Raw genomic sequence first — 15,801 nt, 5'->3', positions numbered from 1 at the left:
ACGGTTTATTCTCGTTTGTTTATTAAGTATTGTGTTTGAAAGTGGATACAACTGTAACCTACTTCTGCCCCACTCTGTGTTCTGAATAGCTATGAATTAGAAGGGCTGGTGTGGGATGCTTATATCATGTGAACCCAGAAGTGGGGACCATAGGCCAGGGGACTTAGTTACTTTCCATCCCTAGCTCGTAAAATCCTTTGACAGCATCAGAGCCCTTGAATCTTTGATGCAGTTGACAGATCTCAGAGGGGAGGAAATTGTGGGGAACTGAAGAGATTAGCCAGAGAACATGTATGCATATATGTAAAGCCCATGGACACAGACTACAGTGTGGATAAGTGGGGGGGGCGTGGTGGAGGGAGAAAAGGGAGTGGGTGATGGCCATCTGTAATAGTGTCAACAATAAAATTTTTAAAAGAAATCACTCCTGATACCCATAAAGTTTGCCTTGCGTCTCTCCCAGTGCTGCTAGATTCTGGATGGAGGGAACTGCCCATGTTGCAAGTTCAGCATCGGCAGTCTTTTCCCTTACAGAGAGAGCACCCTCTCCTTGGTGGTTCTCTGCTGGCATTAGGAAGGCAGGACGCAGCGGGCAGCTTGCTGACTGCTTTCTGTTCACGCAGAGCTCTTGCTGGGTGGACCAGAATTAGCAAAAAAGGGTCTGCAAACTGCAATCCGTCATGAGCAGAGAAGAAAGGGACCTGATTAGAAGAAACAAGTGGTGGCTTTTGTGTGTGCCTCCTACATCAGTACTCCTTCCGAGTCGGGGAGGGCTGCAGCCAGGAAAATGAGTAGTGTTGAATTTGCTACAAGTTTACCTGAGATTAAGGGCGAGTTGGATACAGCCAGTATCTTTTGTTCCAATATTGACTTAGTCTTGTTGTCACAAATCAGCTATTGATTTTGGGGGTCCCCATTAGTCTCAGGGAAGAGAGCTAATCCTTCTTTCATGTTTGTTTACATACCATATTTGGCCGGAGCTCAGGGTGCACTTTTCACCTTGATCTGCAAGTAGGAAGGCAAACACATGACCTCAGTACTAGAAGCCACCCCGGCTGGTCACTCTCCACTGTTTGTTTAATTTCGCTCTGACTTCTGCCTGCCTCCTATTCCCAGGTATTCGAACATGTTACAAAAAGAAAGGGACCCTGAGATCAAAGCACTGGTCAGGATTTTACTAGGGGGCACCGCTGAAGGAATTTGCAGGCTTGTGTGAATAGCTAGTGCTGTGACCTCGAGAAAATACTCGGCTCTCCAAATTGGGGCCAGCAGATTTATCACTCACTGCGCCCAGGCCTTCCAGGTCAGTGCAGGGTTACTTCTGTGTAGTGTGTGCAGAGCCGTGGTAGCTCTATTACAGAAGCCTGTAGCGCAAATGTTGAGAGCACGCTTTCAGGACGAAAGAGGCTTCCGAAAGCACATGTTTTGATTTTAGAATTCCCTGTAAAAGTTTTAACTTCATTGTTGTCTGCTTGGGATCACGGGCCCTGGACCGACTTGTCCCTTGGCCACCAGCATCGTGGCAGTTCAAGATGGTGGCTGCTTTTGTCTTCTGTTGTGTGGTATTTCCATTTTTAGTCTGTGAATGGCTAAATCTGTGGACAGAAGGAATTCAGGAGAGTCCAACTGTTTTTGTTTTAAGTTGTTCAGGGGTGTATTTCAGTAAAGGGGGAGTAGCAACATTGGCGATATAAAATAACTTTGTTCTATTCTGATTCCATTGAAAAGGCGGTGATTTTATTACAGTTTGGCACATTCTTATTCAAGTCTGCAGAATAGGGAATTGACAGACGGGTAGATTTATGTTCACATCCCGACTTACTATCTGTTTATCTCAGGTGAGTGATTTTACCTCTTTAAGCCTTAATTTCATAATCTGTAAGTGGGAGCCCTGTTGGCATTGACCTCTGAGGGTTATTTTTGGAAGGATACAAATAACTGTACGTATAATACTTACCATCATGCCTTCCACATCAATAGAGGGCAGCCGATATTACTGTTGTTCACTCTCTGCGACCTCCATTCCACTCCTTACAGGCGACTGTGACCATTACTTTACAGAGGAGATTGAAGACCTAATATTTCTTTCACCTGGGAACATTTTTGTGTAACAACCACTTAATTCTAAAAAGTGTCCAAAATGTCCTAGGTGCTTCCTCGGTGCCAGCTTCTGTTTTGTCTCAGCCCTGACTTCACGCCTCCAGCCCATTTGCTCCCCATAACCAACATTTAACTTACGCGAGAACGGAGGCTCAGCAAGCTTCGTAATTTGCTCAGTGTCAGTTGCTTCGCGTACGAACAAAATCACCGAGCTTCGGGCCCTGTCTTCCGAACCTCTGTGCTATGCTGCTTGTCTTCAGTGCCTCAGGGTTTTCGTTCTGCGTGATCCTCTTGCAATTTTTTTTCTCCCTTTCTACTAGTACTTTGGCATCTTTTCTCAAAGAATGCCTAGGTTCTTGTCAAATCAAATGCAGAAACAAATGAATTGATGAACAGATTAGAAATCTTCATCACTCGTTTAGTTTAAAACCTGATCTGGTTGTTGTCCCACTGCCCCCGGAAACATTCTTCCCAAAGGTCACATTTGAATACAAAAATGACTGTCCATGAACAAGAAAATAGGGAATCATTTAGGAGGCGTATCTTACAATAGTCCAAGAGAGAGAGGTTGGTAACTAGGACTTAGGGTAGTACTAATGAAGATGGAGAAATTACATTATTTTAGGATATCTGGGAAAGACAGTCATAAGAATACACTGATTGCTGAGGGAAAGAGGATTACCGGATGATGCCTCCTAAGTTTTTGGTTTGAATAATTGGTGGATGGTGTCGCTGTTTATGGTGACGAATGGGCTTGGAGCAGGCAGGGGGAAATGTATGGACATTGAGTGGGTGTTTGTTTTTCTGGGTCGGTACTGTAGGGTGGAGATGGCTAAGGACTATGAGAGTCTGGAGCTGGGAGAAGAGTCACTGACGTGAAAATGACACGTGCAACCACAGATGATCCCTCGGGGAGAAAACGTAGCCAGAGGAGAAGCAGCTCCAGAAAGAGTGCTGTCATTCAGGAGCTGAACAAAGAAGAAGGCAACAAAGAATAATAAAAAGAAATGCACAGTGATGCAAGAATCAAATGAGGCATGTGGTGTTATTGGAAATTACGCATGTACTCCTAGAATGTGCTGAACCTGTTTTGCTGGTGAAAGTTTCTACAATTTTACACAACCTCCCTCCACCACGGACAAGGTCTTACTCAGCTTCTCTGCCTGCCAGGCCCTCAGGATTAATTATCTCACTGTCTCCAGTGAGCTCTCTGGCTCCAGTGAGGTGCGCTCCTTGAAGGCACTCACTGAGTCTCATTTCCGAATCTGCAGCAACTAGCACAGAGACTATGAAAAAATAAGTATTTGACTTCATTAGTTGCCTAAAATGCATGAATGACTAGCTGCCCTTCTGACCTCCAACATTCACTGTCAAATCATTTAATTTCTACTACAGAGCTCCACCAACAGGTTCAACACTGAGTTCTACCTACCGTCCAAATTCGGAATCTCTCAAATCCATGTGACTCACTTCCCTTGAACCTCCTCCTCTTGCTATTTAGGGTGCAATGTTCTCAAACCCTTCAAACATGAAAACAAGAAATGCAGTTTGGCCCTTCTGTGTATGTGGTGTGTGTGTGTGTGTGTATCCCGTCAGCCACTTTTCCTGACTGTTTTCCATCCATATCTCTTGAATCTGTATCTTATTTCTTTTCTCTAGTTAGCAGCTTGCCCAAGGTCACTGAACTACTCAGATACAGAGCCAGGATTGGACTCCATTCTGTCTGACTCACTAAGTAATATCACCCTTCTGGCTTATGCTTGAGTAACTGGGATCCTTTGAAAATATGGGAGGCAATTCCAAAGAATGTAACTTGTAATTTTCTGGAAAACTTTGGGAAGGAAAATACTCCATGGACTTTTGTTTTGTCTTATTTCTGAGACTTAAACCGGCTATTTTATGAGGCATTGACAGAGAAATAGATGGATGGACTGGTTTATTTCCCACAATAGGGTGAAATCTGATGACTGTCTAAGGATATAAAAGCTAATAAATACAGTAAAGTATTTGCATCTAGAATTTTTCTGGTAAAAATCATCAACAGCATTTACTATGACATTGTACTTTCACTCCCAAAGTCCTAGTCTATTCAGTTGTGATGTCTTCTCTTAAGATTAATTTGCTCCCTAAGAGCTCATACGAGCCACAAGGAAAACTTCATAATTCTGAATTGTCATACTTTTTTTTGCCTTAACCCTGGATGATATCCAGAGAATGATTGGTGACAGAATGAATAAATAATTGAATATTCATATTGCTTAGTAAGTGAATATGTAAATATGTATGTACAGCAGTACCAATTAGCTCACTGACATTTTTCTACTGTCTTATTATTTGGCAATCAACTAAAGATGCAGAAGCTACCTTACCACATTGTGACATTGTCTTCCCATGAGTAACTGCTCTCCATCCCAAATTATGAATTCTGACGTCCTTCTTCCTGACTTCTGTTCTACCCCAAATTTGCACTACACCATTCTTAAAGTCATTGGTTCCTCTGGTTTATTTTTTAAAAATTTTAAAAAAGACACAATTTAGGCTTCTACATTCTGCCTGATTAAATGTGAACTCTTTCTCCAAGCACTATAAAAACTGAACAAATTGTATTAACTGACTGTTTTCAGACAACGCACAACAGGAAGTACAGTGTTGTGATTCACCGATGATTGTACAGTTTGGTACCAGGATATGGCGTAGAGAGGGGAAACTCAAGCAGAGCATTGTCGCCGAGAAGAAGAGGGGAAATGAAAGTCCCAGAGAGCCTGAGGCCACTGGAATTTGTGGAGCAGAGGACTGGAGCTGAGAAAGCTAAACAAACTGCTCTGGGTTGAGTTATGCTCCCCACCCTCCACAGTTCATATGTGGAAGCCCTAACTCCTGACATGGGGGGCTTTAGAGATGGAGTCTTGGGAAGGGAATTAGGTTTAGGAAATCTATGGGAAAACCTGTAGCTAACATTTTGTTTAGTTATGAAACACTGAATACTTCTCCCAAAATCAGGTACAAGGCCAGGGTGTTGTCCCTTCTGACCACATCAACTCAGAACTTTACTGGAGATCCTAGCTAATGTAGTTAAGGCAAGAGAGAAAAACAAAAGGAACACCTAAGAGAAAGAAAAAGTAAAACTTTCTTTTATAGAAGATATGATCAAGTGTTTATAAGATTTTAAAGAATCAACCAAAACCTAAAACTACTCAAATAAACACGAACTCAGTATACAAAATTAACATATAAAACTAGTTTTATTTCTTTGTACTATTAAATAAAAATTTGAAAGTAAAAATTTAAAAATTCCACTTATAGTAGTATCAAAAATGTAAAATACTTAAGAATAAGTTTTTTTAAAAAAATATGAGCAAGACCTATACAGTGAAAACTACAAAACATTGCTGATAAAAAAAGGAGACCTAAATAAATACATAGACAAGATATAACATTATACTGAACTGGAAAATTCATTTGTGCTGAGACATCAGCTCCTCAAGGTGACCTGTATATTCAATGCAGTCCCAACCGAAGTCCCATCCAGATTTTCTTTATTTGAAAACATTGAGAAGGTGACTCTAAAATTCGTATGAATATGAAAAGGATCTAGAATATCAAAAATGGTTTCTAAAAATTAGAACCAGTTGATTGTATCCGATATCAGGACTTACTGTAAAATTGTAGTAATCAGAACAGAGTGAGCTTGGGCTAAGGAGAGACAAATAGAGCAGGGGAACCTGATACTCTTCTCCAACTCAGGATTCTCCTTTGAGCGGCACAACGTTTTTTAAAGAATAATTTTACATCTCTTTTTGAATGTCAAAAAGCCATCATAAGCTCCCTGCATCTGAAACCCAACCCCTTATCTTTTCCCCTAAACCTGATCCCCGGCTCTGTTTCTCAGCCCCTTCATTTAGATTCCCCTGCTGGTTGTGCAAACCAGAAACTGAAGAGTAATCCTCCGCCTCTCCCACTCTTTGATCTTCCACATTACTGATTCCTCACTAGGAGCTTTCCGTCTTGTCTCCTAAATATACTTTGACTTCATCCACACTTCTCTGTATCCTCCACCCTTTTCTGATATCTGCTGCCTGGACATCTGTAAAAGTTTCCTAAACTCCTTAACCCACATCTACTGGTAACTACCTCCAACAGTATATTTTTAAATGAAATTTTTGTTAAACCTTGCTTAAAATACTTTGTTTCCCCATAGATAAAAGGAGAAAGGTGAATTGTAATATGACTTTCAAGATTCCGCCTTGAATCTAGTCTGGTCCCTACCAGCCCCCCTAGTGTTATCTTGCACCGCTCTGTGTCTGGCTTTCTCAGCGTGGCGCTCATGTGTTTTTTTGTTTTTGTTTTTTGTTTTTAATTCAGAGAAATACATCATAAATCATACATTTGTCAACTGGGTGAACAAAGGCATTACATACCCTAACATTACTACAGGCAAAGATGTAATTATATTCCCATTTCCTCCTGAAATTTGACCGTAAGTTGACATTACATGTGACGTTCCATCTTTTTAGACAATCGCTATAGTCAAGTTACTGAAGCACGCACATGTTCCAAAATGATAGGAGTTTCATAGATTTCTTTGAAAAGTCGGTGCATGATTTTTGTGTTCTTGACATATTGAGATGCTTTCTAGTGAAATTGAGAATTGGAAGATTTACCTCAACAGCGTGTTCCAGCGGGTGCATTTCCTGCAGGTATAGAGCGTGGCAGGACAGTGGGCAAACAGTGTATTACTTCACACTCAGTGTTTTAGAAGGCGGTTCTTGACTTCTCAGTCATCACACATGCAACACAGAACAGAAGACAGGCGTCACGCTTTCCCATGGGATGCACCCAAAGTTATATGCAATTTCCTGAGTGCTAACCGAAACTCAGTTCTCTGTTTTTAAGAAAGCTACTGTAAAGTTCGGTGAAAATGACATTATATGGGGCATGATCTTGAATCTGATTTATAGTGTTCTAAAATTACATCATTCACAAATTTAAGGCTTTACCTGCTATTAATAACACATTGTTCGTGGTGCATGTCACTAGTAAACTGGGCAAAGGGATGCCTTATAACACTGAAGGATGTAAAGCGCTATTTTAGAAAGCAACATTTCAACACTCCTGAACCATCACTATGTTCTAGCCTAAATGAGTATAACAATAACCATGCTGAACACCCGAGAGTAAATCATGGGCGCATTTATATGCCAACATTAAAATATACCCTTGTATGAAAACATTTCTCTACTGAATGTGTCCATACCTCAAATATTCATGCATACGAGGTCTGTCCAGAAGGTATGCAGCCATGCAGTATGAAAAATAGAGACATTTATTGAAGAAGATACAAGAAACATTGCACATAGGACAATGATGCCTCAGTCCCCTTCAAAGTAGGCCCCTTGGGACCTCACACAGTTCTCCCAATCTCCATCAGCTGCCCCATCCCATTTTCTTGAATCTCATCAAAAGGTCTGAAATATCTTCCCTTTCAAAGGTGATTTTAGTTTTGGGTGAAAGCCAGAAGTCGCAGGGTGCCAAATCTAGGCTATAGGAAGGCTGAATTACATGGATGATTTGATGTTTTGCCACAAAACTCTGCATAAAACGTGATGCATGAGCAGGCACTTTGTTGTGATGAAGATGCCAGTCATCAGTTGCCCATAGCTGCAGCCTTCTGAATCATCCGAATAGTTTCTGCAAAGGAATGTTCAAGCTTAATGCAAAATTTGATGCAGATTTGTTGCTCTACTTGCTCAGTCATTGACAATGTGCTAACCATATAGTACATATGCTCACTCAACAGCATCTACCACCCCCACTGACTAGTACAGTGAAGTCGTCATTGTTCACACATGCGCATTCTAGTCCACTCTCCTTGGCTTGCTAGGTTACATCGATGTTGTGCAAATTGTTCTTATTATATTAACAATGGCTGTACTTTTCCCAGACAAACCTTATATTCCCAATAATACTGCTTGTAAATTCCTTACCCACAACTCTCTGAGAGTGGAGGGCATGGAATTCCTGTTAATAATATACATTTCTTAAACCGTTATAAGACTGGGGAAAGTAATACCCTCTGGGCTTGTGCAGGCAGTGGTGCTGTGGTTAATTTGATCAGCGACTCTGTACACAGAGGAGTTACTGGGAGTTTGTGAGTTCCAGTGGGCTGAGCTGGCTCCCTGTCCGCTACACTGCTGTGCCATTTCTCTGAGTCATCCCTGCACAGTCAATGTCTGTGAGCAATCTCTTCCGTGGTATTGTCTAGCCTTCTCTCGAAACCTGGAGCCCAGGGTCTACTACAGGGTGTTTGCTCTCATGTGGTACAATAAATCTTTAATGTCAAGAACAACTTTACTGAAAACATGTTAAATCTGACTTGGTACTCTTCCTACCCATGGGTCCTAGTTCTGACTTCTGGCCCGCACTGAGCAGACCTCCCAGTAATCTGCTTCTTCCCCATCTATTTCTTTGCCAGTTTTCCTGGCTTTGGGTTTCATTTTTCCCTGCTTATTTTCCAGTTTCCATTCAAACAATTCCCTTCTAAAAGCATCATCCCCAAGATGGAGGGTGGTGTTCCAGGTGGATACCATTCACAGTTTTGTTTTGTTTTTTAACATTCAGGGGGGTTCTGAGAAAGTGGCCTATATGCTGAGGCAGGTGGTGAGGGGAAGGTATGCAGTCCGAGGAAGAGTTTGTGGAGCAATGTGGAAACATGAAAGTTTATGGCATCACAAAAATGCTGTCAAAGTTTTCTAAATAGAGCCACTGCATGGTACAGCTGATGTTTTAGCAAAGCTCCTTTGGTATTAGTGTTACAAAGTATGTGCAATGAATAAACAGTCAGGAGAGGCGTCCAAGTGAAAGGGATGGGATAGAAGCAGAGATGGGTCCTCGGCACATTTTCTTAAATCCACAAAAGTAGGTAAATAAATAGAGGCTCTTTCTAAATCATAGGCTTTTAAGAACACACTTGGAGGTTAAGTTTCTACTGATTCTGGAGGAAACACACCCATTTCCCCCATAATGGTCCAGAAGCAGATTTGTTCCACTCATTGGGGCCACATTCAGTCAGGTTGCTCGTTAGCCCAAATCTATCCTGAGATTGTCCTATTCTGAACCTTGTCTTCACCACATCTCTCGCTGCCCTCTCTCTGCAGCCCCCAGCTGTCCAAGCGCCCATCTTTCCTTATCTTGCCTCATGGGAAAGGAAAGCAGCATGGCTGGCAGAGAAAGAACAAGCTCCGCAGATGGGCAACCCTGGAATAACAGCCTGGCTCTGCCACCAGCTAGTCGTTTATCCTAGGCAATTTTACCTTTCTGACATTCAATTTCCACCTCTGTAAAAATATTCAGTGGTCCTTTGGAGTAACACACACATACACTCACAATGGCTAGGCATACAGTATGCAAATAGGCAAGATAAAAAAATATTCTCACTGTGGCATAGATTTAGAATTTGTAAAGGATTTAGAAGGATGGTGCTGGTATCCTTCAAGGTGTGGGGAGGGGGAACCACTGTTTGAGGAGGTCTGTCTCTAACCGCACTGTGGTTGAAGAGCGGAGGGGATGGAGCCAACACAAGGCACAGAACCAGCATTTCACAGAATTGCTATCTGGCTTGTTGCCAAATGCCAGTGCCTGCTGACTTATGAGTGACACTTTTATCTTGAAGTGCAGAACTGTGTGCGATGGAAAGACTGACAGAGCAACATTTGGCCCAGGAACGTTTTAAGCCTAAATAAGCTGGAGAGTCCCTTTTGTATGGACGTGGGGCTGGCCCAGCAGCTTCATTTCTGCCTTTTCTGTGGCCTTGTCCTTCTGTTCTTCTGTTGGGAGAAAGTGGGGCAGGGAGGGAAGGCAGGGCTTTCTGAATCCTATGCTGCATTATATTAGCAGGTTGTCAACGTCTCACCACCTTCTCTGCAAAGCAGGTACAGTTACAGAATTAGCAGACCACCCCACGGTTCCAGGAACTGCTGCCACCCTCGGCAAAGCCTGCTTTTCTTTCACACTCTCACCTAAGGGGCAGACTGGAGAAGCCACCCCAGGGAAGGTGCCTACAGTTGGCAACTATGGATGGCTGAAAGGTGCCGACTCACGCCCAAGGGACTCCTCTATATCATTGTGACTCTATGGGCCAGGGCCAGGGAACACAGGAGACTTCACCTGCCTTCAGTGCAAGGAAGAGAGCACAGGAGATGTTGGCATGTGGATGAATGAGTGGACAATGGCCAATGGGTAAACCCCATGATCTCTCCACCCACCCAGGATTTTGCGCTGACACATGCATATGAGGACTCCTCTTGAAAATGCATCTGCCCGGTGAGTCTTTCCAGGATTAATCTCAAATGCTAGAGATTTCTTACTACACCCATGGGTTAATTCTTCATGAATATTAGACAGTTCTCAAGGAAACAAACTCCATATCTGATAAACGTATGAATTAGGGTCTAGTTTCATTTAATCTAAAAGATGCAGCCTTCAAATCTTAAAATGTGTCTCCTAATGGCTTATTGGCAAATATGTGTCCACTACTTCTACATACTGTAGTTACATCGACTGATTCATTCAGGTAAAAAATAATTTCTAAATGCCTTTTAGCACCCAGGCTTATACCAAAGGAAATATGGTAAAGTGTCTTACCTGTAGAATGTAAATGCCTTAAAATCAGTGGATTTTTTTCTAACTTATTTCTATATGACTAATGTGTTCCCTTATATCTACTATGTAACACATACTGAGTGAATAATTTTTGAAGAAGCATAAGCAACTTCTCTGAAGGCCTGCACATTCTGAATAGTAAAAGGATTTGTCAGTCCAGAATACAAGTCCCTTTCCTGCATAATTCTCCAAAGAAGAGGTTTCAGAATATAAATGAAATAACCATCTTGTGTTCCTGAAGTCGCCTATGTTTTCAATAGTCACAGAAGTAATATTCAGAAGGCCACTCAAATAAATGAGTTGTGCATTTCATAAAATTATAGTAATGAACAAAGATGGAAAGTTTTCCTATTCATTTGAACATGCAATGTTTTTAAGCCAAATATTAAATGAATAAATAATTGCAGATACGTTTAGATTATCCCATATTCTGTACCCAGAGATCTCTAGAACTGTCCAGTCACTGCCATAGGGACTTATGAAGCCATAGGAAAAAACTATACATTCTTCGTAAAATAATGTTCATTAATAATGTAATAGCATAGTTGATGTTGAAACTTCCAACAAAAAAAAAGAGAGTGTTTGAAAGCTGTGGAATGATCCAAACTTTTCCTGAGCACCTACTATATACCAGGCCCCTATCTTTGGGCAAAAAATAATTGATAGGGTCCTCAAATAGCTATACTGTTGCAGCGAGTGAGCTGAGACCCAGGCAAAGTTACCCGATGCTGAAAGGTTTCGAAGACAATATCACACCACTGTGCTGGTTGTGGCAGCTACTTTCTAAAAGTGTGATAATTCTTTCTTCTGCTATAATTTAAATTTCTACTGTTTCTGATGGTAAAACGACATATTCCTATATGAGAGAACATGAACCTGGATTTTTCAGACTCGGATGAAGTTTCATTACCGCACCTGAAACAACCAGCTATTTGGTGACATCTGGGAGGGACGCTAACAAACACAAGCTTCAGCTGCTTTACAAGTAGGATGGCGGGGTTGGTGTTAGACTTTTTCTCAGGTTCTCTGTAGTTTTACTTTCCTAAGACTCTTTAAACTTAATTCCTAGAGAAGATGACACTATATGAGCAGAACTTCTAAGTAAGCATGTTATTTTCAGCCCTGCAATATTAGATTTAGAAGGAAGTTAAAAATCATGCCTGACAATCCCCTTTTTTATTTTTTTAAGATATAGAAAAGGAGGTCTGAAGGGAAATGACTTGCTCAGAATCATAAATCAGTTGAATTCACAGTTGAACTTGAACTTAGCATCTCTTGATTTTTTTCCACTGACTTTCCATTGTCTAAGAGAAGCAGCTTAGGGGAGTACTTCTGGAAGCAAGTGCTTATAATTTCCCACAAAATCTGGCACGTTCACATATACTAAACGTGGGGTTTTGATTTAAATACTGAGCTGATTCAGAAGCCATCGAGACTGGCAGTTGACCCCTCAGTTTATGTTGATCTACAACCCAGTAAGCAGCCCAGCCTGAGGTGTGCATTTTTGTTCTTGCTTCCGGTGGACACTTCATCCCCGCTGGGAAAATGTTCTGAAACCACTGTGAAGGGGCAGTGAATTTCTGAATCTATTGTTTTCCACGTGTGCCCTCTAACCGAAGCATCATATTCAGTATTTTTAACCTAGAAAACATTTTATGTCCTATTCCATCGCTAAGATTTTCAGAATTTGGGAATAGCATCCAGAAGTTTTTAAAGAATACTTAGGAAAGGTCTGACACTCTCAGGGCAACCCTGGTGGCTTTCATTGTTCTGTCCGGGAAAAGTCCAGCCACTGTTAATATAACAAGCAAACAAGAACAGTTTGCGTGACATCGATGTAACCTGGCAGCCAGGGGGAGTGGGCTGGAATGTGTATGTGTGAACAACGATGACTTCACTGAATTAGTCAGTGGGGGTGTTGAGTGAGGCATTGTTGAGTGAGCATGTGTACTATATGGCCAACACATTCAAAATGACTGAGTGAGTAGAGCAACAAATCTGCATCAAATTTTGCATTAAGCTTGGGCATTCCTTGGCAGAAACTGTTCACATGATTCAGAAGCCCACAGCTATGGGCAACTGGTGATGGGCAGCTTCATCATAACACACCTGCCCATCCATCACTCCCCATACAGAGTTTTTTGGTAAAACATCAAATCACCCAGGTGACTTAGCCCTCCTACAACCCAGATTTGGTGCCCTGTGGCTTCTGGCTTTTCCCAAAACTAAAATCACCTTTGAAAGGAAAGAGATTTCATACTTGTGATGAAATTCAGGAAAATGTAATGGTGCAGCTGATGGCAGTTGGGAGCACTGTGTGAGGTCCCAAGTGCCCACTTTGAAGGGGACTGAGGTGTCATTGGCCTATGTACAATGTTTCTTATATCTTGTACCTTCTTCAATAAATGTCTCTATTTTTCATATTACATGGCTGGATACCTTCTGGACAGACCTCGTACGTCACAGAGTCTTCTTCAAACTAGTCTCTCCTGAATTTACAAATGATCACAATTAGCTTCCATTATTCTGAGAATTTGAGGTAGCATATTTCTTTTTTTTAAATTTATTGGAGTGACACTGGTTCATAAAATTATACAGGTTTCAGGTGTAAAATTCCATAATATGTCATCTATTGTGTGTTTACCACCCCAAGTCGAGTTTCCCCTCTATCACCATTTATCCCCCTGATACCCTCTTCTACCTCCCCCACCCCTCTCCCCTCAGGTAACCACTGCATTTCTTGACCATTCTAAAACTTTTTGAAGAAAAGGAAACCTCGAATATTTCAAGACATGTTCATTTTCCTTGAATCATAAAAGCTGTAGCCACAGCCATCTTTGCAGCCCTATTCTATCCTCCCCAGCTACCAGTTTAGATTTAAAAACCTGGAAAAAGTACAATTTCACCAGCCACCACTAGTACCCAGTGTCAGCAGCTCATATAAAAGCTGGGAAAATATTGTCAGGATTAAAGAAATCTGTAAAACTATGAAGTAAGGCCATAGCATGTAAAATACAATTCCTTTTACCAAGTACATAATTTATTAGGAAAGCTCTTTATTTATAGGAAATGTACTTGACACCTTATCCTTGGCAACTGCTTACATATTTTTAAAAGAATAAAAATGGGTAAAATGTTTCCCAGTATGGGAATTCATTAATTTCTCAATAAATATCTCTCTGTCCGTGCTTCATACCCATTCTTCTAACCCCAAGCACAATTCTCCTTTTCTACCTTTCTTCCTCAATAAGTCACCTTCCTGTAATCGATCTGGGGACTAGAAGTAATGGGTTTATGTCTGCTCCTACCCATGGCCCCACTGTCTCCTGCTTTCCCCCATGCACCAGCATCCGCGTGATGAAATTCACTGCTAAGTAACAAGCATGTGGCTTTGGGACGCCCGTTGCTATTTGCTTTCCATTCTCTCCTACTTCTGTGAGCCATGTTCGACTTTGTAGTGACGCTGGATTTGGTCTTTCTCCAAGTTATTTTCTCAGGAAAACATCAATTACCCACAATTTTCAGACAGCTTTGCAAATAGAAGGAACACTTCATTTTCAGACCCTGTTCCTTGAAATACGAGAGAGGGGTGTCACTGTCCCAAGCACTTCATCTTGGCTACAGTCCCCTCTCTTTCCAGACATATATTTCTTGTATATCTGAGCTTCCTGACACCCTCGCATTACAGAACCTTTACGCATGCCTTTAGCTGCATGTTGGGGGGGACTGTGTGAGCATCAGGACTTGGGTGCGGAGCTTAGCTTTAGATCTTCTAAGACTGTGGTCCTTTGCACTTTGCAAAGCTCCATTTAGTTTCTGGAAAGGGCATGCCCTGATTTATTTTCTCAAAATGGAGCTCTAAGAGATTATATCAGATTGTCATGTCTTGGGATTTTTGCTCTTCTGGGGAAAGGATAGGAAAATCTTCACTCATTCATTTCAGAGACAAAACTACCATTCGATGGTGAGACGGGAGAGCAGGAGGGAGGCAGCACAGGGTGTGGTGGGCTTTGATCAATGAAGGGCAACGTGGAATGGACGTAGAGGGAAGGCCCCACCCCAAGTTCTGCACATGCCGATTCTAAGGCAGCTGGCACCACGATGCTGCCCTGGGTTTTCCAACTCTCTTCACTCCTGCAGCTCTGTTGGTAGCCAGGAGGCTGCCTCAGGCCCACAGTAGGCTCATCCTGTGGCCACTGAGAGCAGTGTATGTGCAGAGCATGGGTGCTGGGGTGTAAGTGTTGGTTAAAAAGTTTATGATCTCGTAAATTTCTTATTTGAAACTTTGCACCCAATCAAGTTGTCTCAGGGCAAAACCTACATTACCTCTTCCTAATTTATTCGTGGAGACTTTATGCTGGAAAAACAAAGGCAATCAAAGTTCAGGCTTTTAAAACCATATTTCAGTAAAATATCAAGTTAAAAAAACTTATTTTAGGGTCTGAATTTTCATTCATTGTCCCAAATACTACTAGCAGGTCAATCAGGCAAATCCTAGAGCCCAAGTGGACTTACACGTGGGATAGAGCGTGAAGAAAAAACGTATTTAAAGGTAAAAGGGGAGATGAGTTGGAAAGAGCTCTTCATCTTCCTTGGTACGTCTTTACATCTGAACAAAAGCCAAATTGATTCAATGTTTTAATTTGGTGGTTTATTTATTTATTCCCCAAAATACATTATTTATCTCCTAAGATACCACAATATTGAATTAAAAAAAATCTTATAGAGCATAGGCTGGTCACAGTCTTAATTATTACTATCATAATGATTACTATTAGCCATCATATATAAAATACTTACTGTGCTAAATACAATACTAAGTATTTTATATAGCATTTAATCCTATAACAACACTTTCAACTGTTATTTCCTCTAGACTCGATGGGTTCAACATTGTACAGCTTCTAAGTGATTGAACCTCCGTCAAAAGTTTCATGTTATCAAGCTGCATGAGATGTGTCTACTGATGAATTCTTATCCTAAGATGTACTTCTTTCCAACAACATGGACCAAAATGAAAATTATGATTTTGGCTCCACCTAT

Source organism: Desmodus rotundus, chromosome 5 (assembly GCF_022682495.2).
Source record: "Desmodus rotundus isolate HL8 chromosome 5, HLdesRot8A.1, whole genome shotgun sequence".
Classification (NCBI taxonomy): domain Eukaryota; kingdom Metazoa; phylum Chordata; class Mammalia; order Chiroptera; family Phyllostomidae; genus Desmodus; species Desmodus rotundus.
The sequence above is the reverse complement of the archived record's forward strand: the minus strand, read 5'-3'. Positions refer to the sequence as shown.